The 27,465-nt window shown below is 43.9% G+C and overlaps 1 protein-coding gene across 2 annotated transcripts in view; it reads left to right on the top strand.

Moving 5' to 3' along the window:
• The first annotated feature begins 6,976 nt into the window (after positions 1–6,976).
• DDR2 (discoidin domain receptor tyrosine kinase 2) overlaps positions 6,977–27,465 on the top strand; it is a 182,496-nt gene continuing 162,007 nt past the window's right edge. The window contains exon 1 of one of the 2 annotated variants that reach the window (XM_005203520.5): positions 6,977–7,143. The gene's annotated coding sequence lies outside the window, so the exon portion shown is untranslated. 2 annotated transcript variants of the gene reach the window in all.

The following is a 27,465-nucleotide window of genomic DNA, read 5'->3' as shown; positions in this document are numbered from 1 at the left end:
ATGAATACTTGAAACACACCTGATCAGTCAAATTCTTCATCTCAGGATTCCAGAACTGGGCTTCAGAAAACTAGTCACTCTTTGTCATTTCCTTGAAGTGAGGAGATATATGTATTTGAGAATTAAGACCTCATTTTAGGGTAAGCATTTTTAATAATGTGTGAAAAGAAGTAGAAAAGTCTGGTCTGCTGAAAAAGAATAGGTTAAAGCAAGATGTGTAAGAGAGAGGTGGAAAATGAATGGATAAATGAGAGAGAGAGATGGGGAGAGAGGGAGAGGACAGAGGGAGAATAAAGAAGAAGGAGAAAGAGAAGAAAATAAAGAAAAAAGAAAAAGAGAGAAGAAAATTAATTAGGAATTAATTCAGTTCAGTTCAGTCACTCAGTCGTGTTTGACTCTTTGTGACCCCATGAATTGCAACACGCCAGGCCTCCCTGTCCATCACCAACTCCAGGAGTTCACTCAGAATCACGTCCATCGAGTCAGTGATGCCATCCAGCCATCTCATCCTCTGTCGTCCTCTTCTCTTCCTGCCCCCAATCCCTCCCAGCATCAGAGTCTTTTCCAATGAGTCAACTCTTCGCATGAGGTGGCCAAAGTACTGGGGTTTCAGCTTTAACGTCATTCCTTCCAAAGAAATCCCAGGGCTGATCTCCTTTAGAATGGACTGGTTGGATCTCCTTGCAGTCCAAGGGACTCTCAAGAGTCTTCCCCAACACCACAGTTCAAAAGCATCAATTCCTCGGTGCTCAGCCTTCTTCACAGTCCAACTCTCACATCCATACATGACCACAGGAAAAACCATAGCCTTGACTAGACGGATCTTTGTTGGCAAAGTAAAGTCTCTGCTTTTCAATACGCTATCTAGGTTGGTCATAACTTTCCTTCCAAGGAGTAAGCGTCTTTTAATTTCATGGCTGCAGTCACCATCTGCAGTGATTTTGGAGCCCAAGTGATGGGACCGGATGCCATGATCTTCGTTTTCTGAATGTTGAGCTTTAACCCAACTTTTTCACTCTCCTCTTTGACCTTCATTAAGAGGCATTTTAGTTCCTCTTCATTTTCTGCCATAAGGGTGGTGTCTTCTGCATATCTTAGGTTATTAATATTTCTCCCGGCAATCTTGATTCCAGCTTGTGCTTCTTCCAGCCCTGCATTTCTCATGATGTACTCTGCATATAAGTTAAATAAGCAGGGTGACAATATAGAGCCTTGATGTACTTCTTTCCCATTTTGGAAACCAGTCTGTTGTTCCATGTCCAGTTCTAACTGTTGCTTCCTGACCTGCATACAGATTTCTCAAGAGGCAGGTCAGGTGGTCTGGTATTCCCATCTCTTTCAGAATTTTCCACAGTTTATTGTGATCCACACAGTCAAAGGCTTTGGCATAGTCAATAAAGCAGAAATAGATGTTTTTCTGGAACTCTCTTGCCTTTTCGATGATCCAGTGGATGTTGGCAATTTGGTCTCTTGTTCCTCTGCCTTTTCTAAAACCAGCTTGAGCATCTGGAAGTTCACGGTTCACGTATTGCTGAAGCCTGGCTTGGAGAATTTTGAGCATTACTTTACTAGCGTGTGAGATGAGTGCAATTGTGTGGTAGTTTGAGCATTCTTTCATTGCCTTTCTTTGGGATTGGAATGAAAATGGACCTTTTTCAGTCCTGTGGCCACTGCTAAGTTTTCCAAATTTGCTGGCATATTGAGTGCAGCACTTTCACAGCATCATCTTTCAGGATTTGGAATAGCTCAACTGGAATTCCATCACCTCCACTAGCTTTGTTCGTAGTGGTGCTTTCTAAGGCCCACTTGACTTCACATTCCAGGATGTCTGGCTCTAGGTCAGTGATCACACCATCGTGATTATCTGGGTCATGAAGATCTTTTTTGTACAGTTCTTCTGTGTATTCTTGCCACCTCTTCTTAATATCTTCTGCTTCTGTTAGGTCCATACCATTTCCGTCCTTTATTGAGCCCATTTTTGCATGAAATGTTCCCTTGGTATCTCTGATTTTCTTGAAGAGATCTCTAGTCTTTCCCATTTTGTTGTTTTCCTCTATTTCTTTGCATTGATAGCTGAGGAAGGCTTTCTTATCTCTCCTTGCTATTCTTTGGAACTCTGCATTCAGATGCTTGTATCTTTGCTTTTCTCCTTTGCTTTCCGCTTCTCTTCTTTTCACAGCTATTTGTAAGGCCTCCCCAGACAGCCATTTTGCTTTTTTGCATTTCTTTTCCATGGGGATGGTCTTGATCCCTGTCTCCTGTACAATGTCAAGAACCTCAGTCCATAATTCATCAGGCACTCTATCCATCAAATATAGTCCCTTAAATCTATTTCTCACTTCCACTGTATAATCCTAAGGGATTTGATTTAGGTCATACCTGAATGGTCTAGTGGTTTTCCCTACTTTCTTCAATTTAAGTCTGAATTTGGCAATAAGGAGTTCATGATCTGAGTCACAGTCAGCTCCTGGTCTTATTTTTGTTGACTGTATAGAGCTTCTCCATCTTTGGCTGCAAAGAATATAATCAATCTGATTTCAGTGTTGACCATATGGTGATGTCCATGTGTAGAGTCTTCTCTTGTGTTGTTGGAAGAGGGTGTTTGCTATGACCAGTGCATTCTCTTGGCAAAACTCTATTAGTCTTTGTCCTGCTTCATTCCATATTCCAAGGCCAAATTTGCCTGTTACTCCAGGTGTAAGTGGCTAATTTCTGGTTTTAATTCCTTGTGAATCTTAGATGTACCAGGGTTTCCTTGGTGTCTCAGACGGTAAAGAAACTGCCTGCAATTTTGAAGACCAGGGTTCGATCCCTGGGCTGGGAAGATCCCCTGGAGGAGGGCATGGCAGCCCACTGCAGTATTTTGCCTGCAGAATCCCCATGGACAGAGGAGCCTGGAGGCTGCAGTTGGTGGCGTTGAAAGAGTTGGATGCACTGAGCAACTAAGCACAGCACAGAAGCTTAAATGTACCAATTGGGTCTGGTTTCTGTGAATACCTGTATAGCCTGTTAAGATATTAAGATGTATGTGCATGTATTTCTTAAACTGAGTTACATTCCTTTTATTTCCAGCTTTTATTTTACTTCCTAAGGCACCACAAATGTCTCCAGCCCTTGAGAATTTGGAGACAGAAATACTATAGTTATTTCAACTCTTTAACACTGGTATTTACTTGGAGCTGGGTTTATTGACTAGAAAAGATATTAAAAAAATCATCTTGCATATTTCCTTACTTTTAATTAATCCTGCATCTTGGCCATTCTGGATAGATCTGTCTTATTTTTCGTAAAGTTCCGGTAATGGAATTCTATATGTTTGTCAGTAATTCATTTTTAGTGTGAAACAGTCCTCATAACTAGGATGGATTACCTCCCATGGAACATAAATAATTCTGGTTGCAATGACTCATGTTTCCCAAACCATTCCAGGAGGCAAAATCTGTTCACAAAAGAGTAACAAAATGATATTTCTCCACATCTGTTCCCACAATTTTAGGAATTCCAGCCTTACTCAAAACTCTGTCAAATAGTTATGAGAATCTCCAGGAAATATTTTTCTGTGTATTCTGAGAATTACGCTTTCAGCTTTAAAATGGCCTTTGCCATTTTCTTTCTTCTCAGCTGCAGCTTTGTGTAGCAGCCTGTGTGTATTTTAGCTGCTCACTCCTGTCTGACCCTTTGCAACCCCATGCCTGCTAGGCTCCTCTGTCCATGGAATTCTCCAGGCAAGAATACTGCAGTGGGTTGCTATTTCCTTCTCTGGAGGATCTTTCTGATCCAGGGACTGAACCCGGGTTTCCTGCTTTGCAGGTGGATTCTTTATCACTGAGCCATCAGCGGCTGTTGTCAAGTCTGAAGGAGCATACCCCTCTCCTCCAACCAGAGCTGTCTTCCAAAGTGGAGAGTCAAATCTGATGATACCTCCTAATGCTTTCAGTATCCCTCAGATATTTTAGTAAAATACGGCTTTCAGCTTTTCTTTGCTCTATTTTTGGTAGCATCTCCTTAGAATTCAAGATGAGACTCTCAGATTTGTCTAAGAGTAACCTGAGTGAATTGGAGAAGGAAATGGCAACCCACTCCAGTGTTCTTGCCTGGAGAATCCCAGGGACGGGGAAGCCTGGTGGGCTGCCGTCTATGGGGTCGCACAGAGTTGGACACGACTGAAGCGACTTAGCAGCAGTAGCAGCAGCAACCTGAGTGAATGGCAAGCCACTCCAGTGTTCTTGCCTGGAGAATCCCAGGGACGGGGGTGCCTGGTGGGCTGCCATCTATGGGGTTGCACAGAGTTGGACACAACTAAAGTGACTTAGCAGCAGCAGCAGCAGCAGCAACCTGAGTGATGGGGCTCCCTTTGTAGCTCAGCAGTAAAGAATCTGCCTGTAATGCAGGAGATGCAGGATATGCGGGTTCAATCCCTGGGTCAGGAAGGTCCCCTAGAGGAGGGTGTGGCAACCCACTCCAGTATTCTTGCCTGAAAAGTCCCATGGACAGAGAAGCCTGGTGAGCTACAGCCTGTGGGGTCACAAAGAGTCAGACATGACTAAAGTGACTGAGCATACACACACAACCTGAGTGATATACTTGGTAATTTTCTAGAGCTTTTCCTTATCTTTGACACAGCTTGGTTGTACTTGGGGCTGTCTTTTGTCCCTTGTTTCTCTCTTCACTCAGAGAGTTTTTCCCTATAGTCTCCTTGGTCTGTGTACCAATAGATTCTTTTAAAAAAATGTTTATTTTTGGTTGCACTGGGTTTTCGTTGCTGTGTGTGCTTTCTCTAGTTGCAGCGAGTTGGGGCTGTTATTCTTTGTGGGGTGCAGACTTCTCATCTTGGCGGCTTCTCTTGGTGTGGAGCTCAGGTTCTAGATTCGCTGGCTCGGTAGTTGTGGCACAAGGACTTCGTTTTTCCACAGTATGTGGAGACAGGGAAGATCGAACCCATGTCTGCTGCATTGGCAGGCAGATTCTTAACTGCTGGACTACCAAGAAAGTCCCAGCAATAGACTCTTGACATCCCTACCCACCCTTCCTCAGACAGACCCCGGCGTGTCTGAGTTCTGTAGTTAGCATCACTGGCTCAAGCTGGACTCCTAGTTACACAGATACACAGACAGACAACCAGCCCTGACTATGGAGCTGAACCACCTTAAATACTGGTGTTTAAGGACGCATATGTTATCTGTCCTTTATTAGCTTCTGGCTTCATGAAGTTATTACACTGTTTTCCACATTTGAACTGTAGTCTCACTAAATCCATGAAATTATAGGTCAGGCTAATCAGTGCATTCTTCCTGGTCATGCCAAAGAGGTGAATGATTATAGGCCTAGATATCTGGGAGGATTCTAGGACTATTTCTGTAACAAGACATCTGTAGTTGTTTCAAGCAAGCACCCAGTAAAGTGCCTGATAAAAGCTCAATACATATTTATTGAGTTGAGCTGAGTCTGTCACCCTCAGCTAATTTTGGATTGTCTACATTATCTGAAGTCTTCTTAATAGATTTGTCTCTGCATTGTTTTTTCTCTTTGTAAAATGCCCTGAGTTCTAGTGTCTCCTCTTGGTGTTTGTTCTCTACCTTCAGTCATCTCTGTGTCTGCCCTCTGATCGCTCTCCGGGTCTTCCATCTGGAAAGCACAGATTTGGAAGGCTACTTTCTGGTTGAGCTTAAAGGCCTTTTTAGGACTTAACACTGGCAGCTTGACTCCTCATGGCCATGCCAATTGGATGTCCTCTTGCCTTCCCCTTCCTCTTCTGACATATCTTGGTCTTCAAACTTACTATGAGTATGTCCTTGCATGATCCCTTTCTGCTCTCCTTTTCCGGTTAGTCCCACCTCTCTCCTTGCTCATCTTGGGGGCTGTGCAATCCCAGATTACCTGCCGAAGTACAACAGGGAAGAGGTGGGGATCACTTAAGAGCCCCGAGGTAGAAGGTCTTTGTATGAGGAAGCATTGCTCAAAGGTGGGTTGGGTCTTCTCAACCTCTTTTGCCATCTGCCTTTCTCTCTGGATCTGCTGACCTTAAGTCTCTGCTTACCCTGCATTTCCTGTACTCACAGAGCATCGAGACCTCCAGGAAAAACCAAGCCTGTGCTTGGGAAGGAAGGATCCAGGCTCTGAAGGGTTAATGCCAGGAGCCTTGATGGATGGAGAGGATTATTAGTTACTCTTTTAAAGAGCAGAGGAAGGGTTCCTCCCTGTCACTTATACTCTCCTTTCACGTGATCTTCTTCACAGCAGTGGATAGAAAAAAAAAAAAAAGAGGAAAAAAGTTTCAAAATAATTTAGAAAGTCCTTGTAAATGCTTGTGTTTTCATTTAGCAGCATGGATTCAGGACAGCAACAGACCCTCAGAGGAAGCAATCAACTGGGAACTAAGTGAAAAAAAAAAAGGAATCCTAGACTCTCAAACTATCTAATTCTTTTTTTTTTTTTTTTTGGTGGGGGAGGTAGTAGGGGTGGAGGGGAGGATTAAATAAACGCTTTTGAGGGGAGGGCTCAGCTCTGGGCTTTCATGGATAAAACACTAAAGATCAGCTTCATGTGTGTGACCCAACTGTCCTGGAAGCTTCGGTTGGAGGAGGAAGAATCCAAACCTTAAGTTGTGCTCATAGCTTCAGCTTAAGTAAGAAAAATGAGGTGGGGGTCACAGGGTGGGGACCAAATCTTAGATGGAAGAAGGGGAGGGCTTGGGGATGGATGCGGTGGGGACAAGGCGGAAGGGAACTGTGTCTTTAAGTCTGTCCTATGGTTATACATATTTTTTCTTCTATGAATGGGTTTTGCTGTAAATTATAGCTTTGCCCGAGGTCCCTTGGGTCAAAAGAAATAGTCTCTAAACAGAAAACAGCTCTGATTGGTGACTTTCCTTCTTCCCTCCCCAACCCCCTTCCTAATTGAAACCAAATGTGCAATATATTGGATGCTGGGATCCCTGGCGCTTTCCCAGGAATCCTCAGAATGTGAGGTTTCTCTCAAAGGCATCTTGCATCAGCCTGTGGATGTATGCCTACCACGGGGCTCCTCCACCGGCAAAGTGGAAAAAGAAGCGTTTCACAACAGATTCTTCTTTTCGGGTTGGGGGAACGCAGTGGATTATAGCTCTGTTTTCTTCCATCCAAAACTGTGCACTTCTGGATGAACGTAAGTTATGTGTTTTGATTTTTTTTCTTCCTTCATTTTTTTTTTTCACTTTTCCGAAAATGAAAGCTCTAACTATCCTTCTCCCGATGTCTCAGGAAAAGTTTGAAAAAGGAGGCAGAAGGGAGTTTCATTTCAAGTCAGGCCAGGAAGGGAAGGAAATGGGTCACCATAGGCTTAAGAAATCCAAGGTTTCACATCTGGGGAGGCTGGATTTATGTTATGGAGAGAAGAATAAAGCGCTACTAACCAAAGAAGACTGAGGCAAAATAAACGAATCCATCGCAACTGCAGGATACAATAAACAGCGTCCGTAGAGTTGAAACTGTTGGCAGGCAAGACAGGCCGATCGCAGAGCTGATTTCAGAGATGGAGAAGCCTGAGCAGAGAGCTAAGTTTTTGGCACTTACTAGTGGTGTTGGAGGGTCCTGAGTTTGGGAGAGGACAGCTTTTAGTACTTCTGGTTTTTCAGGGGAGTTGCAGACTTAATGGTGAGAAGGACATCTTCGGGTAAGCAGTGGCTTCACCCTGAGGTTTGGGGTGGCTGGGTGGGGGGCTAGCTGGCGTATTTTTCAGTTGGTGCCGAGCCTCATCTTCCCCAACTCGCTGGCCGGGGTGTCTTTCCCTTTGTTATCAAATGACTTGTGACTGTTTGCAGTTGGGACCTCTGAGTCCTGGCTGAGGTTCAAGAGTCTCATCCAAGGGGAAAGAGGATTTTTCCAAGTGGCTGAAGCTCTTAGGCCAGCCATTTGAGGCGGGAGTTTGCACTGCTCAGGCCAGGAGGGCTTCAGCACCATTTTGCGTCCTTTCCCTGGAGGAATGAGAGTCAGGTCTGTAAAGAGCCTTAGAGATCCCTCATGACCCCTCATTTCTCAAGCGGTGGAAGTGCCAGAGTGGGACTGACACACTCAGGGTCACACAGCAACATTCGTAGTGAAGCTGCAGATGAAATCGAAGTTCTCTTTCCTGCTAACCCAGGGCTCTTTGCACTCCACACCTCCACATTCATGAGGCTGAGGCAGTTTAATTAACAAGTCACCACAAGGACATTAGTTATCCTCAAGAGAGGATGCCCGATAGTGGTTCATCAGCAAATGGTATCTGTGGTCACCTTTGGTTGTGTGTCAGTGTGTAAAAAAAAAAAAAAGCCAGGTGCTTGTTCTACCCCAGACTCCATGCTCAGAGCTCTCTCCCCATCTGTAATCTGTCTGAATCCTCACAGTTCCGGAGACATTATTCCTATTTTATGAATAAAGACCTTAAAACAGAGAAGTGGAGTGAGCTGCAAAAGGAAGTAGAGCTAATGAGGTTCAAACTCACGAATGTCTGACTCTAAACTCTGTGCTCTGACTCACTCTGTAATAGCACTCCCCTCCCCCACTCCATACACACATTTGATTACTTCCAAGTCAAACTCCACATTTCCCTCGGTGGGTGACTGGTGACTAGGGGGCGAAGATGTCAGACGAGGGGAGCCGTGCGGACCCTCTTTTAGAGGCCACTTCCGCACTTGGATGGTTATCTGTCTGGATACCAGAAAGAGGTTGCAGGTGGGCAGCTCTGTGCATTACTTCTGGGTGTTTGGTATATATTTACCTTTGTTCTGCAAAGAGCCTGGGATTTAGGTTCTGAAGACCCAAGTTCAAGCTCTGGCTCTCTCTTTTACTACTTGGCAAAGTTGATCTTCTGTTCTCTACCTTGGCCTCTGTATGTATCATATGGGAATAATAGCACTTCTTTTCTGTATTATTGTTTGAGGAGATATTGGACATGAATGCCATCTGAAGGCTGTGAAGGGCTTCCCCACATGGTTCTTGTGACAATGGACGCTGAACACTGGGATGAAATGTGAGGCAGCGCCTGCTGATGCTGGCGGGAGGGTGGCTGCAATGGGGGAATTCTGTCCTAGTGCCCATCTCTTTTGAATGGAAGCAGTCCTTCCTTGCAGGGGATATCTCCGGACTTTCTGTCTGAAACTTTCCTCTGGTGCCTGGCCTGGTCACACTACCTCACCCAGGGGCTCGGTGGGCGCTGAAGGACACCATGCTTCCTTTGCCTGGGTCTGCACCATCTCTGAACAAGGAAGGTCTGTTAGGATCAGTTCACATCTTTCTCCTCGAAGGAGATGGCTTTTCAGGAGCTTCATATCTGATTAAGGGTTGTTCCTTGACCCTGGATCTTCCTCGTGTTCCCTCATCTGTACCTGTGGTCAGAAGGGATACCTCTGGTCCTGGGAATGAGGGTGGCGGGGGGTCGGTGTGGAGACCCAGCAGGTGCTGGGGAGGCCCTGCCTCTGCTTCTAGTTAAGAGCTGTTTGCTTTATAAACACTGAAGTTAAGGGAAGTGTGGAAGGCATTCCCAGTTTCTCTTACTTAGAATCTATAAATTGTAACTCCAACAATATCCATGTCTGTGACATATGCAGAAAAAGTATATTTGTTTCTTTCCCTGGTTCCTGGGACAGAGCTTCTGAAACCCTTGCAGTTTCCTAAGTGATGAGAGTATTAGGAGCATCTTTTGTTTTAATATTTGGCTTCTGACCCCTGTTCCTAGGGTAGAGCTCTTAAGTCCCTCAGAATTTTCTGGGTGATAGGACTGTCTTTTTTTCTAAGGAGGTGACTTTGGGTGGGCTCCTGGATGGAGGCTGGTGCCCAGGAAGACTTGGGCTTCTCAGCCCTACCTCCTGCCTTCCAGGAAGGGGAGTTAATGATGGAGTTAATGATTAATCATGCCCACGTGTTGGAAATCCCCAAACGATCAAGTTTGGGGAGCTTCTGGGTTGGTGAACGCAACCATGCATTTGGAGGATGGTGCACCCCTGCCCCACAGGGACAGAAGCTCCTACGCTGTCTTGCACTATGTATCTCTTTGGCTGGCTGTTTATCTGTGCTGTTCAGTTGCTTCAGTCATGCCCGACTCCTTGGACTATAACCCACCAGGCTCATCTGTTCATAGGATTCTCCAGGCAAGAATACTGGAGTGGGTTGCTATGCCCTCCTCCAGGGGATTTTCCTAAGCCAGGGATTGAACCCTGGTCTCTTGCATTGCAGGTGGATTCTCTACTGCTGAGCCACTGTGGAAGGCCCATTTAATCCATATCCTTTAATATATAATAAATAAATACCCATAAGTGTATGGGCTTCCCTGGTGGCTCAGATGGTAAAGAATCTGCCTGCAATGCGGGAAACCTGGGTTCGATCCCTGGGTTGGGAAGACCCCCTGGAAGAGGGAATGGCTACCCACTTCAGTATTCTGGCCTGGAGAATTCCTTGGTCGGATGAGCCTGGCAGGTTACAGTCCATAGGGTCACAGAGAGTCGGACACGACTTAGTGACTTTCACTTCACTTCACTTCACATCACACATTAAGTGTTTTCCTGACTTTTGTGAGCTGGTTTAGCAAATGATGGAATCTAAAAGGGGGTGGTGGAGGTGGGGGATGGGTTGCGGCAACCTGTGATTTGTAGTCAAGTTGGAAAGATGTTGTAGGTAAGTTGGGGACCCTTGTAATCAGTGTCTCTCCTGGGGGGCCCTTTGTGGGTCTGAGCCCTTTACCTGTGGGGCCTGCACCAGCTCCAGGAAGTAAGTGTGTGAGTAGAGGAAAACAGTGAGCTTCTCCTAGACAATGTCTGAGCACAGAGTGGGAGTGTCATCCAGAGGAGTCTCCCCGCCTCTCTCTCCTCTAGCCTCTCTGTTAGCTCACTGCTTGCCTCCTTTCTTATACAATCACTTCCCAGACATTAAGTCATATGAATTATCTATCACATGTAACAAATCTAGTCCAGATCATTTCATATCATTACGTTTTTTAAAGATCCGTATTATTTATTTATTATTTTTGGCTGTGCCAGGCCTTCGTTGCTGCACTGGCTGTTCTCTAGTTGCGGTGATCAAAGGCTCCTCTCTAATTGCCATGTGCAGGCTTTTCTCATTGTGGTGGCTTCTCTTGTTTGGGAGCAAGGGCTCTAGGGCACGTGGGCTCAGTAGTTATGGTTCCCGGGCTCTAGAGCACGGGCTCAACAGTTGTGGGACATGGGCTTAGATGCCCCACGGCATGTGGGGTCCTCCTGGACCAGGGATCGAACCCATGTCTTCTGCACTGGCAGCTGGACTCTCCTCCACTGAACCACCAAGGAAGCTCATGATTACATTTTAAAAGGCACACTACAATATTAGAGTGCCTCCCACCCCTCTGTGTGTTGATGCCACACCATTCTCCCCCACCAACAGGACTGTTACAAAAACTTCCTGAAATAATGTACATGAAACACTCTAAGTTAGCATCTAGTGCTCAACAAACACTGATTTCATGTCATCACCTCTGCTCCTGTTACCATTATGCATATATCAAATACATATGGGAGAAAGCTTTGCGAATTCCTAAAGTATGCACTGTGAATTTTATAACAATTATCACTGTTAGATTTTGGAAGTGGTGATTAGGGTCTAAACCAAAGAGGTGAGAAGGTTGGGGATCTAGTCAGAATTTTACAGTGATTTGGCTAAAGGCATTATTTTAGACAATGAAGTGTGAGTGGATGTCATACCACTTTAAATTAGCATTAGCTCTCAGACTCTTCTTCCCAAGTTCCCTTATAAGATCCACTTTCAGGCATGTCTCCCGGGCATCCAGAAAGCTAAAGCCCCTCAAAAACCGACCTCCACAGACCTTCTGATGTTGTGTACCAGCTGACATAAATGGTGACCTGCCCACAACACAGACACACTGGATTCTTTATGCCCCTTGCCTTGTTTGAAGTCGTGCAGTGTTTGAATTGACTTTCTCCCAAAAATGACAACTCGGTCCAGATATGCGTCCAGCATCCCCAGGCCTCCCAGAACGTCTCTGAATTCAGCAACCGTCCACAATGTGGGTTGCTTACCACTATGTTAGGAATTTTGAGTGGACCTTAAGGATCAGTTAAGTAAGAGTAGCTGAAGGTGGAAATGAGGACTTTGAAGTGTTTCCCATGTGAGTCCAACCTGAATCTCTGCTGATAACTCTCCAAGTCTGTCTTCTCAGTCACTCCTCAGCGTGAAGTGAGGACCTCCTTTATAGGACGGCCCCACCCTGGTGTGCTGTCAAGAATTTAGCGGCCAGTGCCTCCCTTCTCTGGTGGGCATGCCTCTTTCCTCTAGCTGACTGCTTTGAGCTGGGTCAAGACCACCTCAAAATGTCCACAATCTGCCTTTTTCCCTTACGTGGACCACTTGTCTAGGCCGTGAACTCTTTCTGTTGTGAAGTCAGACAGACCCGATTTCCACTCCCAGCTCTGTACTCACTGACCTTGTGACCCTGCGCAAGTTGCTTAAACTCTCTCAGTTTCCTATATGGTAAAGTAAGGCTGGTAACTCCCATTGAATAGGTATTACAGATGCCACTTGTGAGTATATAGCATAGCATTTGGCACGTAGCTAATACGTGATGCTGATGATGGTTGTTTGTATTATTAGTATGGCACTGCTGCTTTGGCTTGTTCAGCTCAGTTATTTTCCCATATCCTCAGTCCAACGACATTCTTCCAGGCAACAACATTCACTGAGCAAAATCCCCTTCTACAGATAATACTTCTCAAAGTACTTTTGCAGTGGAAAGGACATGGGTTTAAATTCTGGTTTTGCCACCACTTACTAGCCATGTAAACTTGGGCAAAATATTTAACATCTTCAGGTCTCATTTTTCTTGTCTCATAGGTTTGTTATACAAAATACGTGCCATTAGATTTGCAAAGAGGCCGACATACAGCCTCATACACAGTAGATGCAGAGAAGGCAATGGCACCCCACTCCAGTACTCTTGCCTGGAAAATCCCATGGACGGAGGAGCCTGGAAGGCTGCAGTCCATGGGGTTGCTAAGAGTCGGACACGACTAAGTGACTTCACTTTCACACATTGGAGAAGGAAATGGCAACCCACTCCAGTGTTCTTGCTTGGAGAATCCCAGGGACGGGGGAGCCTGGTGGGCTGCCATCTCTGGGGTCACACAGAGTTGGACACGACTGAAGTGACTTAGCAGCAGCAGCAGCACACAGTAGATGGTCCGAGTAAGGGAATGCTCACTTCTCTTACTTTTTCTGGTGGAATCTTCAATACTCTGTGGTCTAAAAGCCCATCATGTATGAATCATGGAGATTGTTATCTTGGATAGATCTCTTTCATTTCACTATGTGGGTGTGTGCTAAGCTGTTTCACTCTGACTTTTTGCGACCCCATGCATGGTAGCCCGCCAGGCTCCTCTGTCCATGGATTCTCCAGGCAAGAATACTGCAGTGGCCATGCCATGCCATGCCCTCCTCCAGGAGATCTTCCCGCCCAGGGATCGAACCAAATCTCTTATGTCTCCTGCATTGGCAGGCAGGTTCTTTACCAGTGGTGCCACCTGGGAAGCAGCATGGATGTAATCTGTTGGAAACTTGTCCTCTTCGATTTGAAAAGACAACTGTTAGTTCATTTCCTTGTCCCCACTCCCTTATGCACCCTTACCTCACTTTTCCTCAACCTTTCCCTTAATGGTCAAAACAGACTTGTGCATAATGCTATCTTTACAGGAAATTAAGCACAAGAGTGGATTACTTGGTTAGGGGTCTGTGCAACACCTGAAGGAAAAAAGAGTTGGCACCTTGGGACAGGTAGGGAAGGAGGGATAAAATATATAATATATTGGACAAATAATCCTATTATGATGGAAAGATTTAAAGGGCAGTGTAAAATAGTATGGGTCACAATTGCTAGTGCTATCATAACTAAATGCATTTAGGAAAGGGAGAGATGAGTTAACAAAGGAGAAATCAAATTTTGTGCTTCTGGAGTAGTCATCCAGTAGCTCACTTGTCCCACCAAGGGCTCCAAGCTGGAGGGACCACCGGAGGGAGGACTGGCCTGGACTGATGTTCACCACATTTCCCCCTCCTGCTTCTAATGCCCAAGTCTTATCCATTTTCCCCATCTGGCTACATTTCTCAGTGGTTTCTAACCTGTTTATCTCCCTGATTGCTTTGGGTTCCCACAACAATTCAACTGTATTTTCTGTGTTTAATTCAATTTAGCAAGCTTTTATTGACTACTTCTGAGTATAACACACTTTGCTTAACATTTTCTAATAACAATAGCTTAACAGAGGAACCAAGATGTCCAGATGCCTGTCCAAGGATAGTCACTGAAAAAACAATCACCTAATGGCTAAAGTGATGGTCTCTCTAAACTTTCTCCATCTCTTTTAATTTTATTTGCTTGCATTTGGACATGTTATGGTTGATACTGTGTTATTCAGATATGATTTGGTTGAAAATAATTCTCTTCTTATTTTGGTTTTCTTATTTTTTGCTTTCTATTGTGCATAGAACTACTAGATATTTCCAAGTTCTGTAATTCTCCAAGCAACAAAGGTCCCAGAATTTGGCAGATTGTCTACTTATTACCTGGGGCTTCCCTGGTGGCCCAGATGGTAAAGAGTCTGCCTGCAATGCAGGAGACCCAGGTTCGATCCCTGGGTCAGGAAGATCCCATGGAGAAGGAAATGGCAACCCACTCCAGTATTCTTGCCTGGAAAATCCCATGGACAGAGGAACCTGGTGGGCTACAGTCCATGTGGTCGCAGAGAGTCGGACACGACTGAAATGACTGAGCATGCACACTACTTGTTAGCTGGACTCTCATCTTGGTCTCTAAGGACCGAGAAAGGTTAGGTTTGAGCTAGCCCAAGTATCCCTGAGGCCTGGAAGAGCAATGAAAAGTCAGAGAGATTCTAAGAGGGGTTTAGACTTACTTCGAAGCTCCTGGGTTCAGCTGGGCTTCTCGTGGAGATCAGCATTGTCTTTAATGTATTCACTCACTCAACTGTCTGTGGCTTGTGCTTTGTGCTTAATGAGACCTTCCAAAAATGTTTGAGGAGAGTGTCTGGGACCTACTGCTCAAACATATTGCTGTGTACTCCAGGGCGGGGGTATAACTGGGAGGGCTTCTGAAGAATAGAACCTTGTGTGCAAAAGGTAGTGAGGCAAATATGTAGTAAGTTTTGATCTCAGCACCATCATTTTCTAGGTTTTTTTTTACCTCAAGGCTTTTAACTTCAGTGTTCCTCAATTTCCTCATCTATTTTCCTCATGTGTCTTTATCCCTTCCTTTAGGTTCAGAGAAGATACTGTGTAGGAACTTTGTAAGCAGGAAAGCACTATGCCTATGGAGATGGTTGGTCCAAATGCCTTTTGAACACTGTTCATAGTAGCAAATCCAGCAAAATTTACTGTGTGCAAGATTGTCTTGGAAGGCCCTACGGGAGCTATACCAACAAAAGGCCTTGCAGGACTGTGATTTCGCAGAGGCATATGAAGTTTAGAGGAGTGGTGAAGTATACAAAGCCTGCTGGGGTTGGTTCTTTAGGATGTACTCTCTTGAGAGCCTGGGGAACAAGTTGACCTAAAGAAGAGAGCAGTGGGAGTTAAAGTTACTCAGGAGTACTGTGGCTGACTCATGTTGATATATGGCAACCAACACATATATAATGTTGGTATAAACCAACACAATATGGTAAAGCAATTATGCTTCAAATAAATAAATAAATAAAATATTACTTAAGAATAGCTAATTATTCCTCAGACAGATGTAGTTCTACTTTTAGAATGTGTACACTAGACAGATTTTTAAAATTGAGATAAAATGTTAAAATAATATCAAAGGAAATTATAAATAGATCCAAATCCTAGTAAAAATCCCAGTAAGTTATTTTGTGACTATCACAAAACTGATTCTAAAATTTATAAGGAGAGGCAAAAGATCCAGAGTAATCAGCACAATATTCAGTTCAGTTTAGTTCAGTTGCTCAGTCGTGTCCGACTCTTTGCGACCCCATGAATCGCAGCACGCCAGGCTTCCCTGTCCATCACCAACTCCCGGAGTTCACTCAAACTCACGTCCATCAAGTTGGTGATGCCATCCAGCCATCTCATCGTCTGTCATCCCCTTCTCCTTCTGGAGAAGAACAAAGTCAGAGGACTGATGTTACCCGATTTTAAGACTTTACTATAGAGTTACAGTAATTAAGACAGTGTGGTATTGCTGAAAAAAAAAAAAAAGATAAGTAGATCAATAGAACAGACTAGAGAGCTTAGAAATAAATCCACATAAATATAGCCAACTGTTTTTTTGCAAAGAATAAAAGGCAGTACAATGGAGAAAGATAGTCTTTTCACCAAATGGTGCTGGAATAATTGAACATGCAAAAGAAAACACCAAAACCAAAACAAATCTAGACTCACACCTTCTGTCCTTCACAAGAATGAACTAAAAATAGATCATGAACCTAAATATAAAATGAGAAACCAGAAAACTATAACATAACATAGGAGAAAACCTAGGTGACGTTGGGTATGGTGATGACGTTTCAACACCAAAGGTACAATCCTTGAAAGAAAAAATTGATAAAGTGGACTTCATTAGAATGAAAATTTTTTGCTCTGTGAAAGCTAGTATCAAGACAATGAGACTATAAGACATGGATTGGGAGAAAATATTTGCGAAAGACATATCCAATAGAGGACAGTTACCTAAAATGTGTAAGGGACTCTTCAAATTCAACAATAAGAAAATGAGCAAAAGAAAATGAACAGACAGCTCACCAAAGAAGATATACAAATGGCAAAAAGTGTTAGTCACTCAGTCATGTCCAACTCTTTGCAACCTCATGGACTGTAGCCTGCCAGGCTCTTCTGTCCATAGGATTTTCCAGGCAAGAATACTGGAGAGGGTTGCCACTCCTTTCTCCAGGGGATCTTCCCCATCCAGGGACTGAACCCAGGTCTCCAGCATTGTGGGCAGATTCTTTACCACCTGAGCCACGAGGGAAGCCCACAGATTGCAGTGAAAGTGATAGTTGCTCAGTCGTGTTGCTGAGTCCAACTCTTTGCGACCCCATGCTATATAATCCACTGGGTTCTCCAGGCAAGAATACTGGAGTGGGTAGCCGTTCCCTTCTCCAGGGGATTTTCCCAACCCAGGGATCGAACCCATGTCTTCTGCATTGCAGGAGGATTCTTTACCAGCGAAGCCACAGTAGACATGAAACAATGCTTAGCATTGTATGTCATCAGGAAATTTCAGATTAAGACAACAATGAATTATCATTTCAACAACGAATTATCATTACAGTACCTGTTAGAATGGCCGAAATCCAGAGCAGTGATAGCACCCCATACTGGTGCTGAAGAAAGCAGTGATAACTTTTATTCACTGCTGCTGGAAATACAAAATTGCACAGCCACTTTGGCAGTTTTTCACAGAAATCAACATATTCGTATGAGTGACCCAGAAATCATGCTCCTTGGTATTTACCCAAACAAATTGAGAACTTATGTTTACACAGAAATCTAAATACAGATGATTATGGCAACTTTACTCATAACTTCAAAACATGGAAGAGAGCAGGTCATGGAGAAATGGTGTAAGCACTGAGACTGCTATCAGAAGCGCTGGGTTCAGATCCTGCTTCTTTTAGATGTGAAAATTGAAGGCAGTAAAGTCTTCATGAGCACAAATGTGGAGTAATATGTAAGCTGACATCTGAATACTTTGTGTGAGTGTGAAGTGAAAGTCGTTCAGTCATGTCTGACTTTGCAACCCCATGGACTGTATGGTCCATGAAATTCTCTAGGCCAGAATACTGGAATGGGTATTGGGTATATAATGCACACAGGGCTGTTTTCCTGTAAGTGATAAATAGAAAATGGTTATTCCCAGAGGGTGATGATTGTCATTCTAGGTTTCAGGGTACAGCTCCAGATTTGGTTTCTCTTGGTTTGACCATATGCAGAGCTGATGTCTTCCTCATCATGCTTCTTTCCTCACTGGTGTGTTCATACCTCTGATAATAGAAGTGCTTTCCTTTTACTTTTCCCTAAAAATTCTCATTTGATTAGTTAGTGGTATGTGAAGAGTAAATTAACTGTTACTTAATATTATGTTTGGAGGTGAAGAGCATTTTGGTCAGCCATTCATTACCAAAGAGATGTCAAACTTGAATGTCAAGCTAAGATGTAAATTCTAGACTTACGGGGATACCTCAGTGGAGTGTGAAAAGTTACTTTCTTATCCTTTTGCTGTGTTTTTGGTGACAGACTTGGCTTTTGCAGGATAAAAGATGACTGATGCTCTTCCCATTGTTTCCCTTTCACAACTCCCTGATGTTTACTCACCTCTTTCATTTTTATGACTTAGGGTGCTAACTTCTTCCCCTCTCCTAGATCCACAGGAGCCCCATGCCCTCTGGAAAAAGGGGGCTGTCTTGTGCCTTTTGCTTAGCTGGAGGAAGGACCACCTCTGGGCTCCCAGGTGCTCCCCACTTTCATTTTCCAGATGACAAGTACTTGCCAGCATTTACAAAACATGTTTTGTCAAAGATCTCAGGATGGCTACTGTTATCCTATATACATATTTAAACTTCAATGACTCTGCATTTCCTGGTGGTCCTACATCCAGTTCCTTCTTGCCTTGGGCAGAAGTAATATAGGAGAGAAAAAAAAAGGAACATTGCTTTAAATAGGGCAGAAATTCTAATTTCTAGCCCTAATTTACTAAGTAGTATGGATATTGAAAGGAATTTCAGATTTTTTAGATCTAAGTCTTCATTTGAGTTGGGTAGGTTAGGGCAAAGAGAAGGCTGGTGAAGAAGTTCTTGGGCAGTACATAGGAAGAAAAGAGTTCAACACAAAAAAAGACTCCATCTTTGTTATCAGCAGACTATACAACAAATGAGCCCTGGTTTCAAGTGAAATGATGGAAGTGAGGACCCTGGATTCACTTACAATGTTGTTTTACATGAAGGTGTTTAAGGCACTAGCAGGGGCATCTCCAAATTCTTTCAGAAATAAATAGAAATTTGGTTTCCAAAAAAGTATTGAAACAATCATCATGAAAAAATCAGAACTTTACTGAATGTTCTTATACTTCATGTTACACTGAGTATTATTTTTTATAACGGAGTACTTGGTGAGGTGGGAGTAGGGAAGGTGTTATATTTTCAGTGCTTGGGTCTCCTAAACGTTTGAATCCAGCCCTTTGTAGGAACAGAAGCTATTGTCAGCCACAGTTCAGTTCAGTTCAGTCGCTCAGTCGTGTCCGACTCTTTGTGACCCCATGAATCGCAGCACGCCAGGCCTCCCTGTCCATCACCAACTCCCGGAGTTCACTCAGATTCACATCCATCGAGTCAGTGATGCCATCCAGCCATCTCATCCTCTGTCGGCCCCTTCCCCTCCTGCCCCCAATCCCTCCCAGCATCAGAGTCTTTTCCAATGAGTCAACTCTTCGCATGAGGTGGCCAAAGTACTGGAGTTTCAGCTTTAGCATCATTCCTTCCAAAGAAGTCCCAGGGCTGATCTCCTTCAGAATGGACTGGTTGGATCTCCTTGCAGTCCAAGGGACTCTCAAGAGTCTTCTCCAACACCACAGTTCAAAAGCATCAATTCTTCGGTGCTCAGGTTTCTTCACAGTCCAACTCTCACATCCATACATGACCACTGGGAAAACCATAGCCTTGACTAGATGGACCTTTGTTGGCAAAGTAATGTCTCTGCTTTTGAATATGCTATCTTGGTTGGTCATAACTTTCCTTCCAAGGAATAAGCGTCTTTTAATTTCATGGCTGTGGTCACCATCTGCAGTGATTTTGGAGCCCCAAAAAATAAAGTCTGACACTGTTTCCACTGTTTCCCCATCTATTTCCCATGAAGTGATGGGACCAGATGCCATGATCTTCGTTTTCAGAATGTTTATTGAGCTTTAAGCCAAGTTTTTCACTCTCCACTTTCATTTTCATCAAGAAGCTTTTTAGTTCTTCTTCACTTTCTGCCATAAGGGTGGTGTCATCTGCATATCTGAGGTTGATATTTCTCCCAGCAATCTTGATTCCAGCTTGTGTTTCTTCCAGCCCAGCGTTTCTCATGATGTACTCTGCATGTAAGTTAAATAAGCAGGGTGACAATATACAGCCTTGACATACTCTTTTTCCTATTTGGAACCAGTCTCTTGTTCCATGTCCAGTTCTAACTGTTGCTTCCTGACCTGCATACAAATTTCTCAAGAGGCAGATCAGGTGGTCTGGTATTCCCATCTCTTTCAGAATTTTCCACAGTTTATTGTGATCCACACAGTCAAAGGCTTTGGCATAGTCAATAAAGCAGAAAGAGATGTTTTTCTGGAACTCTCTTGTTTTTTCGATGATCCAGTGGATGTTGGCAATTTGATCTCTGGTTCCTCTGCCTTTCTAAAACCAGCTTGAACATCAGGAAGTTCACGGTTCACGTATTGCTGAAGCCTGGCTTGGAGAATTTTGAGCATTAATTTACTAGCGTGTGAGATGAGTGCAATTGTGCAGTAGTTTGAGCATTCTTTGGCATTGCCTTTCTTTGGGATTGGAATGAAAACTGACCTTTTCCAGTCCTGTGGCCACTGCTGAGTTTTCCAAATTTGCTGGCATATTGAGTGCAGCACTTTCACAGCATCATCTTTCAGGATTTGAAATAACTCAACTGGAATTCCACCACCTCCACTAGCTTTGTTCGTAGTGATGCTTCCTAAGGCCCACTTGACTTCACACTCCAGCATGTCTGGCTCTAGGTCAGTGATCACACCAAACTTGCTCCCAAATCTATTGGGCCACCATTCCTCGGAGCTCCTAGGAGAAGTACTCTGATGCGCTTCATAAATATCTCCAAATCCATCCTTACAATGAGAGAATTATTATATTGGGTTGGTCAAAAAGTTCATTCAGGGTTTTTCTGTAAGATGTTACAGAAAACCCAAAATATTGCCCAACCCAATAGTTACCACTGCATGATTCAGTAATACATATTGGGGGAAAATAATCCACTCATTGATCATGGGGTGTTAAATATACTTTCTAGCGGATAAATTAAGATTAGGTGAGAGTGGTGACAAAGCAATGGGATATCTAGATTCATGTGATTTCCTTTAATTAGAATTTAATAATCCCCACCCTCACCACTAACCACACTTCTTAAGGCCAGGTAAATGGTCTTAAGTGTAAGGTAAATGGTATTCACGTTCAAAGAAATACTATCCTCCCCCTTCCCTCCCCACACCATAGTAGCTTTGCTGATGCTGATATAGGAGCCACTGGGAAGGTAATGAGACCACTGCTGAAGATGTAGGAACCAGCCATCCTGCAGGGATGCTTTTAGTCATGGGTTTCTTTTTTTCCTCTTTTTAAAAGTTAATTTATTTTAATTGGAGGATAATTACAATATTGGGATGGGTTTTTGCATTACATCAACATGAATCAGTTGCAGGTATACATGTGTCCCCCCCATCCTGAACCACCCTCCCACGTCCCTCCCCACCCTATCCCTCTGGGTTGTCAGAGCACTGGCTTTGGGTGCCCTGCTTCATGCATTACACTGGTCATCTATTTCACGTATGGCGATGTACATATTTCAGAGCTATTCTCTCAAATCATTCCACCCTCACCTTCTCCGACTGAGTCCAAAAGTCTGTTCTTTACATCTGTGTCTCCTTTACTGCCCTGCATGTAGGATCGTTGGTACCATCTTTCTAAATTTCATATATATACATTAATATACAGTATTTGTCTTTCTCTTTCTGACTTATTTTGCTCTGTATAATAGGCTCCAGGTTCATCTACCTCATCAGAACGGACTCAAATGAATTCCTTTTCATAGCTGAGTAATATTCCATTGTGTATACTTACCACAACTTCCTTATCCATTCATCTGCTGATGGCCATCTAAGTTGCTTCCATGTCCTAGGTATTGAAAACAGTGCTTCAGTGAATGCTGGGGTACATGTGTCTCTTTCAATTTTGGTTTCCCCGGTGTGTATGCCCAGCAGTGGGGTTGCTGGGAAGGAGCACATCCTCTGCTGCTTCCTTTGGTGGAAAGGCAGGGGCAGAGAACAGACTCAGCAGTCTAAAAAATTTCCCTCAGGATTATCTAAGTACTCACACCTGAACAACATGTGCACCTATTTTATAGAGAATTTTTTTCAGCTTCTCAGGATGATCAATTATTTGGACACAGCTGCTGCTGCTACTAAGTCGCTTCAGTCGTGTCTGACTCTGTGTGACCCCATAGACTGCAGCCCACCAGGCTCCCTGGTCCCTGGGGTTCTCTAGGCAAGAGCACTGGAGTGGGTTGCCATTTCCTTCTCCGATGTAGGAAAGTGAAAAGTGAAAGTGAAGTTGCTCAGTCATGCCTGACTCTTTGAGACCCCATAGACTGCAGCCCACCAGATGCCTCCGTCTGTGGGAGGAGTTTTTCTGCAACTATAAAGCTGAAGCAAAGTTTTAAGTGAAGTCAAATATAGCTATAAACTCAATAAAATAATTAAACGTTATTTTAATGCGTGAGATGATGTGGTTTGTTGAAACTAACCGCTAGTGTGGGGTTTAAATGGAGAGGGCAATGGCACCCCACTCCAGTACTCTTGCCTGGCAAATCCCATGGATGGAGGAGCCCGGTAGGCTTCAGTCCATAGGGTCGCTAAGAGTCGGATACAACTGAGCGACTTCACTTTTCACTTTCGTGCATTGGAGAAGGCAATGGCAACCCACTCCAGTGTTCTTGCCTAGAGAATCCCAGGGACGGGGGAGCCTGGTGGGTTGCCATCTCTGGGGTTGCACAGAGTCAGACACAACTGAAGCGACTTAGCAGCAGCAGCAGCAGCAGTGGGGTTTAAAGATAGAGTGGACACATGTAGCCTCAGGGCCTGGTCTATGTTTAATTTGGGACTGTTGTTTAAATGTAATTAATACTCATGCAGAAAATGCTTATTAGAGTGTATTAAACATATTGTTATTAATAGCCTCAAGGGTTTATGCATTTGGGAAAATCAGACCTCATATTTACTTAACCAAGTCTCTGCCGGTAGGCAGTGTTCCAATGTTAATTTTAACTTGGTATCGTTAGATATTTGTTAAAGTGTCTATTCTCTTGAAGATAGGGTTAGCATGGGGTTGATAAATTGCTATCTAATCTGACTATTACTAGAATCAGTGACAGAACCATTGTGCTTTTTGTGTCTGTGCTTCAGATTTCTGCTTATAAACTTGTAGGCACTGGTATGTAGAGTCAGAGTTCATGTCACACATCTGCTCATTGCGGAACACGGCGCTGACCGCAATGGCTGAGCAGATTCAACTACCCTGTGCCACCCGGCGACTCAATTCTCCCACAATTTCCTCAGTTTCTAGATTGGCTCTTGGCTTGAGCTGGCTTTCATCTGGCATTTGGACAATCATAAACCCAGATGAAAAGGCAGGCCCTGAAATCGCTTTGTTACCACTAGCATGAAAAGTTCCAAATTATAGAATCGAAGATATAAAATTTAAAAAATTCTACAAATGTCATGGCCTGAAAGAATATATTTGTACTTGGAGAGACTCTACTCTAAAAGTAAATTCAAACTACATTTTTTTTTTCCAGGAAAGCCTTTCTGATGTCCTCTTTAAATTTTACTAATAATCAAAAACATTATGACAACTTAGCCATGAGTGCTTATTTTATACCAAGATTTATATTAAGCACTTTATATACATTATCTCATCGAAACCTTATAATTGTGTGAAGTGGGTATCTTTCCTATGTTATACGTGAGAACACAAGACACTAAGAGAGACTCACTCACATAGCAAATACTAATAAGTAGCAGAATAAGAATTGGAGCCTAGGTCTTTCCCACTGAAGCACCTCACTTTTTACCACTACCTGGTTACTCTTCTTGAACCTGTGAATCTCACTTTTTTTTTGCAAGTAGGCATCCCTGTTTTATAGTTGTCTCCTGATATCCTTGTCTTTTCTGTTGAGCCAGTGAGTCTCAAACTTCAGTATGGATCAGAATCATCTGCAGTGCTTCTTAAAAATACAGAGCCCAGGCTCCACTCAAAATTTGAAATACATGCATGCTAAGTCCCTTCAGTTGTGTCTGAGTCTCTGTGACTCTATGGACTATGTAGCCCGCCGGACTCCTCTGTCCATGGGATTCTCCAGGCAAGAATACTGGAGTGGGTTGCCATGCCCGCCTCCAGGGGATCTTCCTGACCTAGGGATTGAAGCTGCGTCTCCTGCATTGCAGGCAGATTCTTTACCACTGAGCCACTGGGGAAGCCCTTAAAACTTGATAGATGAAACATGTTCTGCATAGTGTCCAGGGAACCTGTGTTTTTAGCAGCCTCCCTCAGGTGATTGATTCTGTTGCAGGCGTTCCTTTGCCTCCATTTAGAGTAAAACTGCATTTGACTGTGGGTGCTTCGTGGCCCATGATTGTTTTTTATCCATCCTTCTATCTCAAGGACTCACTAAATTCAAAGAATGAAAGAAAGAAGGAACAATTGTCAATAGAGAATATGTTCTTGGAAAGAACATTCTTTTGGCCAGACCCTTGGAAAATTTAGAGATACATGTTTAAATATCACTTAATGTACTCAGTCTAGACTCTCTCTTGGAGGCCAACACGGCAAGGAGCCTATGAGAAGGGGCAGAAAGCATAGCTCTGTCTATAAAAAAAAAAGAATTAAAACTCGCCAGGTGCCCCATGGTGAGATAGAATCAATCTTCTTCCCCTTTCCTAAAACTAAGATCAATAGAAAAGTGTAAATGACTTTGAGGCCCAGAAAGGGGCTCATTTTCCTACAGTGTTTGTAGGCATTTTCCAAGAGTTCTGCTTAACTCGTGGTTCTGAGGTCTACATGGATTTATTCCTTTATTAAGCAAAAAAAAATTTTTTTTGTTGAGTACTTACTAAGTGACTTGAATGTCATAAGGCACAGTCTTTTCTCTTCCTGAGTTTATTATCAGTTAGAAAATTCAGGAAACAGTAAAGGAAATGTGGGGCTAGTTGCTCAGTGTCTGCAAACGCTAAAACGCAGGGAAGGGGTTGTATTGTCAGGGGACTGGAGCTGGATGCTATAAGTGGTGTAAGAATTGGATGGAATTAGACAGACAGGAAGCAAAGAACAGGAAAAGCAGAGGCTTGGCCGTCAGAGTGCTTAGGATCAGCCGGCTTGGAACAGTGAGGATGTAAGCCTGGGGTGGTGGGAAATTTGTACTGGGGAGCATGGAGAAAAGAGCCTTGCATAGCTGTGTTTTATTACATTAAGGGGAGTTGGGGAATTTTGGACATTTTCCTTTATCTTATAGCAAGTGCAGTGTTGTTTAAGATTAATGTGACTGCAGCATGTCAGGGAAATCGCAGGGGAGGAGTTAAGCCAGGGAGAGTTATCCAAAGGCTCTTCTCAGTCCTCCAGATGTGAAGCGACCAGGTTTGGACCAAGATGGCAGAAGGAGCCAGGACAAGGTAGGGCTGCCGTGGGTGTAACCTGAAGGACACCAGTGAGATGGTATTGCTACTAATGATGGGGTAGAAGCAGGGTGAAGATCCCACACTAACTAATGTGGAATGTGTGAGAACCTAGAGACCCATCTTCCCACAAGAACTTTAGGCTGGAGAAAAGTGCCTTAAGCTTCTAGCCAGGATCCTGAGTCCAAGTTTTTCAAATGCCCTTTGATGCCGGCAGAGCAGATGGCCCTGGAGGAGGCTGGGCTCGCGGTTGCTTCCTTTTCCTTCTCTGTCTCTCATCCCTCCCCAGCTGAGTTCCCACCGGGAGAACCTCTCAGGACGGGCACTTCTGTCGGGACCTAATGAAGGAAATCTGGCTCATTGGACAAACGTGGTACTTCCCAAAGTACAATCCTTGGAAACTTGTGGGTTTTTAAATAGAAAACAATAGGGGAGGGCAAGGGCCAGAGTTCTGCGGCTTAAGTTTGGGAAACTATTCTTAGAGAATTAAGCAGGTTTGTTTATTGCAAGGACTTCCCAAGGTCTATAATATGGAAATAAGCATTTTGATCTTCTGAGAGAAATGTAGCGTATAAACACTCAATGAGCGTTTGGATCATGGAGCTCTTTCTTTTTTTCAAGAAGCATCTTGAGGGGAAACAGCTACATAGGACATATTTCAAGAGATCGGAGACAAGAAAGTTTGTCTTAAAAATAGGTCTCTTGAGACTTCTCTGGTGGTTCAGTGGCTAAGACTATGCCCCCAAAGCTGGGGGCCTGGGTTTGATCCTTGGCCGGGGAGCTAGATCCCACATGATGCAACTAAGGGTCCTTGTGCCTCAATTAGGATCCGGTGCAGCCAAAGAAATAAAGGAATGTTTAAAAAATAGAGGGATGGTATGGGGAGGGAGGAGGGAGGAGGGTTCAGGATGGGGAGCACATGTATACCTGTGATGGATTCATTTTGATATTTGGCAAAACTAATACAATTATGTAAAGTTTAAAAATAAAATTAAAAAAATACATATGTCATAAAAAAATAAGTCTCTTGCACTTAAGGTTAGTAGTGTAGTGGAAAGAAAAAAAGAGTTTGGAATTTTAGTCAGGGGTCTACTACTGACTGATCATCTGGTATTGAACTACTTTGGGTCTGTTTGCACAGAGGTTATACTAATACTAGATGAATCCTTCAGTTCTTACAACTCCAAAGTCTGTGGTCGTGTGCATATGCAGAGGAGGAAAATAATCTGGTTTTCTACGCTGTAATAATGCTGGTGGCAGAGACAGTGGTGGGATGGTGGCAGCAGGATGAGTGAGAGGTGGTTTGAGCCCTGCGCTGATTATGTGGTTGGGCACCATCGCAGAGTGGGCAGGCGGAGCAGAGGTGAACGAAGCTTCTGGTTTGCTCCCAGGCTTCTCGGAATCCAAGCATGTCAGGTGGGGCACACACACTTATCCAATGGCTAAGGCGAGGTTAATTCCTGCTGCTGCTGCTAAGTCGCTTCAGTCGTGTCCGACTCTGTGTGACCCCATAGACTGCAGCCCACCAGGCTCCCCCGTCCCTGGGATTCTCCAGGCAAGAACACTGGAGTGGGTTGCCATTTCCTTCTCCAATGCATGAAAGTGAAAAGTGAAAGTGAAGTCGCTCTGTCGTGTCCGACCCTCAGCGATCACATGGACTTCAGCCTTCCAGGCTCCTCTGTCCATGGGATTTTCTAGGCAAGAGTACTGGAGTGGGGTGCCATTGCCTTCTCTGGGTTAATTCCTAACAGTCACTTAATCCATCTTGTCTCAGTTTTGCTGATAAGCAGCTGTGAGGCTTTGGGTAAATCAGTTAACCATCTGGGCCTGAGTTTTCTTCATCTGTGAACTTAGGAAGCTGGGTTAGATCAGGGAGTCCTGACGTCTTGTGAAGAGGAACTGTTGGTGAAGTCGTCTTGGCTCTTACCTGGAGCGTGGTAGGGAAAGCAGAGACCTTCTTCCATTACTTAGTGCAGATAAGCCCCAGGGCTCTGTCTTCAG

Source organism: Bos taurus, chromosome 3 (genome assembly GCF_002263795.3).
Source record: "Bos taurus isolate L1 Dominette 01449 registration number 42190680 breed Hereford chromosome 3, ARS-UCD2.0, whole genome shotgun sequence".
Taxonomy (NCBI): Eukaryota; Metazoa; Chordata; class Mammalia; order Artiodactyla; family Bovidae; genus Bos; species Bos taurus.
The sequence above is the reverse complement of the archived record's forward strand: the minus strand, read 5'-3'. Positions and strand labels throughout refer to the sequence as shown.